At 40.3% G+C, this 6,102-nt stretch overlaps 1 non-coding gene across 1 annotated transcript; it reads right to left on the bottom strand.

The window, feature by feature from the left end:
- Window positions 1-345: 345 nt before the first annotated feature.
- LOC119818128 lies at window positions 346-475 on the bottom strand. The gene has a single exon (XR_005286037.1). It is a non-coding gene; the product is annotated as a small nucleolar RNA SNORA68 (small nucleolar RNA).
- Window positions 476-6,102: the final 5,627 nt, after the last annotated feature.

A 6,102-nucleotide genomic window follows, 5' to 3' on the forward strand; every position in this document is an offset into this window, starting at 1 on the left:
TAAAGGAAGAACCTTTGTTCCGGGCCTGCAGCTCCTTTCTTGTAGCTGTTGATTCTCTCGCTCTGTAAGCACAACACTTTCTATGTCAGAGTCCCAGCTCTTTTTCCTGTAGTCTTTGCATAGAGAAAAGCAGAAAATTTACTTTTCCTAGTTTTCAAGAGGTTTCCTTTTCCCCGCCCTCTTTTTGCTTCCACTAGTATAGGCTAGTTTAGCACACCTTCCCCTTTTCTGGTATATTCTTCTCCTCCTCCTTCCTTCCTTCCCTTCTAGGCATCATGCCTTCCAGCCCCACTCCTCCTTTCGAAGATCCAGATCTGATGGGGATATAGGCTCAGGGAAACTCAGTACTGCGGAACCTCCTGATTTACTCTGGGGGGCACAGCATATCCCCCAAAGGTGACAAGGCCCCTTTGCTGTGCACAGCATTGTTTAAATAGCCACTACAGGCAGCAGAGGTTCTTGGGTTGGGAGTGGGGAGCTCACATATTCAAACAATGGAAACTACTCTCAACGTTTAGTATGTCTCTTTCATAGCCATTAGCCTCTGTCTACGGTGATGATGAATCATTGCCCTTGCTACTACTGATGGCCTATCCTGGGCATGATTAATTAATTTCTTATTTGAACATAAAAGATCCTAAACAAACTATCATCTGATTAAGTCTACTGGGATATTAAAAAGACATTATGGTAGGCAGGTGAACACTACACAGTGCCGTATATTAAAAGAGAAGCTTGCTGCAGTCCTTTCTCTGGATCCTGGAAAAGCATTTGAAGATGAAATTCAGATCTATTCCTGATGAAAATGCTCAGAGCTCTAGTCACTGTCCTCCCTGTCCACACATGACCCTGATAAAAGCAGCATAGGAAGGGCAGGTCTCTTTGGGCTCACTGTTTGGGTGCACAGAGCACAATGGTGGGGAAGGCATAACCCTGGGGACTTGAAGCCTTTGGTCATGTCATGTGCAGTCAGGAAGCAGAAAGAGGTGAATGCTGATGCTCAGTTCCCTTTCAGCTTTGTGTTCCACCCAAGATCCCAACCTTTTGGATGGTGTTGTCCACTTTTGGGGCGTGTCTTTTCTCCTCACATGACCCTCCCTGGAAATATTCAGAGTTGTGTTCCCATGGTGATTCTAAGCCCCATCGCGTTGACAATCAAAATTAACCACCACATTCAGCGAGCTCAGAATAAAAAGAAACCTTCCCATGGTATTTAAAAGTACTAGGGCTAGAAAGATGGCTGCACACTTAAGAACACTGGCTTCTCTTCCAGATCATCCAGGTTCAATTCCCAGGACCTACATGGTGGCTCACAACCTCCTGTAACTCTGGCCCCTACGGAATCCAATGCATTCATAGGCATTACACACACACACACACACACACACACACACACACACACACATTGTGCACAGACTTGCACGCAAGCAAAATGCCCAAACACACGAAATAAATGGAAAAGTCAGTAAAATATTAGAAATACATTTCCCCATTATAATTTATTTTATTTTATTTTTCCATATTTTGCTAGCACCTTACCATTGAGCTATAACCATTTTGTCTTTGGTAAGACAGATTCCATTAATTTTCCCCAGGTAGGACTTGCACTATTGATCCTTTTGCTTTGGACTCCCCATAAGTAGTCAGGATTCATGGTCTGAGCTGCTATTCAAATTTTAATTTTAAAATGCAAAGTATCAGCTTGCTGTAACTATTGGGCATTGTCTTACCAATCTTGCCCAACAATTGGATAAGAAAGCACAGGAAGGCTAAATACTACAAAGGAACAGACTAAACTGTTCTTATTCCTCACAATTATCTACACTAATTAATGTGTCAAATTTTCCATTCTCAAAACAATTTTTCGAAATGAGTGTAAATATTATTCTTACTTATGTGACGTTTTGGAGCTAGGAAAATCCATAGCCAAGTTCTGACATCAGACTCTCTGTATTTTACTACTGGATTAGTTCCTTTTCTGCTGCTGTGATAACATACCATGGCCAAAGGCAACTTCAGGAAGAAAGGGATTAATCTGGCTATGGTCCCAGAAAGATAAAATCGATACTAGCAGGAGAGGCCCAGCAGCAGGAAGAAGGCATATGCATTTTCATCCACGTCAGGTAGTAGGGGACACAGGACACAGGGGGATACAGGAACTGGGGTGGGCACAGGAAGTATGGGGCACAGGAAGTGGGGAAGACACAGGAAATGGAGCGAGACTTAGGCTCTTAAAGCCAGTAATGAGCGATACTCTTTCTTCAACAAGGCTCCTCTTCCTAAAGTATTCATGACAGACCTAAACCATACCACCAACTGGAGATCAATCGTTCAAATACATGAGCTCATACAGGGTACATCTCTCATTCAAACCTCCATAGTCCCCATCTCATAACTCCTAAATATAGGTCCAAAATTAAAATAAAGATGACTGGTAATGACCATAACTATGAAAGGAGGCTTCCCAGCTTCCAAGCCATTTAGCCATAAATGTGTAAAAACAAGCAAATGAGATCGAGAAGCTTGCTTAAATATCACAATTTTCCCCCTGATTTAACAAAAATAAAACAAAAACATTCTTCATTAAAATAAGAAAAATTTTGAGAGCTGCAGAAGAATGTGAGACCTCTCCAATGGCTCCTAATTATGAAATTCAAACAAAGTATGTGCCTTATTATTTTCTCATTGCATGAGACTCTATAGGTCAGGTAAAGATTATAAAATTAATAAACTACAGTTCATCTGTATGCCCTGGAGCTTGGTAAGTATACCGAAAATGTCCTGTACTTTTCCTTTAGCCTCACAAAATTAAAACTGGCCAGCAGGATTGTGAATATTGGAGAAAAGGAACTCTTGCAATAAGAAGACAGACTCACTAGAACACTTTATTACCCACAAAAGGACTCAAACCAGTACACATAACAAATGTGGGAGTCCTGTGACAGACTAATACATAACATCGTAGTGAAGAAAAAAAACTGTACCAAATGTCTATGTCACTAATATCAAGAATCTTGCCCTCAGAGAGAAATGTTCTGAATTTCCTGAATGCGAGACAACCCTCACTAGCAGATTAGATCTTACAATGCATCGTAGGATGCACACAGGGCAAAAACCCTATGCATGTATGCAGTATGAGATGGCCTTATCTCTAAGGCAGAATTGCTACTCACCAGACAATGATACTTGGGGGAAACTCTATGAATGGAATAATGGTGGAAATTGCTTTTCCTGGAAGACACAGCTCATCAGCCACCAGGCTACTCACACAAGTGACAAGTTATGTGGATATAAAGTGTGTGGGAAACGTTTCCACCATACATCATCCTTTACTATACTTGAGAAAACTCACTGAAGAAAAACACATGGAACTATTACATGTGGAAAACTCTGCAAGAAGTCCCTGATCAGCAGATACTAGAGAATTCATACAGGGGAAAAAACTCATGAATGCAATGAATGTGGAAAGACCTTTCTCAATATGACACACCTGATAGTAGGATTTAAAATAAAAACAATGAGAAGCTGGAGAGATGGTGGAAAGAGTAAACTGTTTATTACACAAATAGAGGTCATATAAAGTCAGGCATGGGCATGTACAAACTCACACACATACACGATTGAATAAAAGTTTTTTGGACTGAGATTAGGGCTTAGTCAGTAAGAGTGTTTGCTCTGAAATTATGAGGACTTGGGTTTGAATCCCATGACCCATGTAGAGTCAAGCATGACTCCATTTGTGTCTCTGCAGCTCCAGCATTAGGAAGCAGACACGGGCAAATCCAGCTAGCTTAGCCTAAACAAGAAACTTTCAATTCAGTGAGAGACCATATGTCAAGAAAGGAAGGCAGACAGTAATAGAGGTAGGTATCTGGTGTCCTGTTCTGGCCCCTAGCTCTCTGGCCCATCTAGTCTCAGTCTTGGTCACCTGAGAAGCTTAGATCATGAGTTTCATCTCATGAAGCTAGTCTTAAATCAAATCAGATATTTGTTGGTTAGTCCCATATGTTTTGAGCAGCTGTAAGTACCACCGTATCTTACAGACAGGTCATCATTGTAGATGGAAGGGTTTGTAGCTGGGTTAGTGTTTACCTTTTTCCCTTAGATAGTGTGCAGAGTAATTTCCTATACTATGAACTTGAGTCAGTAGGGATAAAGGCTCAAGGTCGGCACAAGCTCAGCTTCTCCATGCTCAATGAGTTATGCGGGTGTTGTCTTCAGCAAAAGAGCTGGACCATCAGATTTGTGGAGAGAAACCACTATTGTTGGTAATAGTCTGGGTAGTTTGGGAGTTCCCGTGGACTGCTTTCACCAAGACCCTCTTTAGGTGTAACCCATTCCTGGAAGTTTCATTTGGTGATGAGAAATGACCAGATGGAGCTTTGTCTCCACTGTTATTTGGTGATCCCATTTAGGTTGACTTTGTGTATGTATGTATTTCTAAAGCTTCTTCTTTATTAAGTTTCCATAAAACCCCTCAAATGGCTCTTACTTTTAGCTGTCCCTTGATGTGGGATGTCTTTTTGTATATGTGTTGGTTTTATTAGTTGATGAGTAAAGCTGTTTCAGCCAATGGCTTAGCAGAGTAAATCTCAGGCAGAAAATCCAAACAGAGATATAGACAGAGAGTAGACAGAGTCAAGCAGCTGCCAGCCACTGAGGAAACAAGACATGTAGAAAATGAGTTAACAGCCACATAGCAATACATAGATTAATAGAAATGGGTTAATTTAAGATGTAAGAGCTAGCTGGGAATATGCCTAAGCCATTGGCCAAACAATGTTGTAATTAATATAGTTTCTGTATGATTATTTGAGTCTGGGTGGCGGGGAAAAGAAAGTGCAATCTCTGTCTACAGTCGCTCCTTGTATTTCCTCCTTGTCTCCCTCATCTCTCCCTCTCCTCCTTTGACCCTTCTATTTCAGTCTCTCCCCCTCATCCTTCCATAACTATTCTATTTTCCCTTCATAAGGAGGTCTAACCCTCGCCACTAGTCCCTGACTCTATACCTAACTTTTGTGGTTCTATGGACTGTAGCTTAGTTACCACTGACTTAGCAGCTAACACTCACATATAAGCAAACACATACCACACTTGTCTTTGCATCTAGGTTGCCTCACTCAGGATGATTTTTTTTCTAGTTTCATCCATTTACCGGTGAATTTCAACATATCATCATATCATAACTAAGTAATATTCCATTGTGCAAATGTACCACACTTTATTAGTTAAACTGTTGAAGGACATCTAAGTTGTTTTCAATTTCTGGTTATTATGAATAGACCAGCAATGAACATGGTTTCTGCAGTAGGATGAAGCATTATATGGGTATATGGCCCAAAGTGGTATAGCTGGATCTTGAGGTAGAGAGATTCCCATTTTCCTGAGGGACTGCCACACTGATTTTCAGAATGACTGTACAAACTTGCACTCCCACCATCTATGGGTGTGTGTTCTCCTTACTCCATATCCTCACCATCTGGAGCTGCCATTGCTTTATTAATCTTAGTTATTCTGACTGGTATAAGATGAAATCTCAAAATAGTTTTGATTTACAGTTCCTTAATGGCTAAGGATATTGAACATTTCTTTAAGTGTTTCTTAGCCATTTGATTATCATTTTTGAGAATTCTCTAATTATACTTGTACACTACTTTTTAATTGAGTTGTTTCCTTGATTTCCAGGGTTTTTTTTAATTCTTTATATATTTTGCATATTTCTCCTCTAGTGGATGTGTAGTTAGCAAAAATATTTTCTCATTTTGCAACCTGTCATTTTGTCTGAACAACAATGTCCTTTGCCATTTAGAGGCTTCTCAGTTTCATGAGAAGCTAATTGTTTATTTAATAAATAGAGATCCTACTTATTAATTGCTGATCTTAGTGCCTGTGATTTTGATGTTCTGTTGAGAGGTATTTTTTTTTTCTGTGTCAATGCATTTAAGGCTGTTCCCTAGTTTCTCTTCTAGTTAGTCTATCTGGTTTTACACTGAGATCTTGGATCCATTTGGAGTTGAGTTCTGTGCAGGGTGCTAACTATGGATCTATTTGCATTCTTCTACATGTAGCCATCCAGTTTGACCAGGACCATTTGTTGAAGAT

Source organism: Arvicola amphibius, chromosome 6, assembly GCF_903992535.2.
Source record: "Arvicola amphibius chromosome 6, mArvAmp1.2, whole genome shotgun sequence".
NCBI classification, from domain to species: Eukaryota; Metazoa; Chordata; class Mammalia; order Rodentia; family Cricetidae; genus Arvicola; species Arvicola amphibius.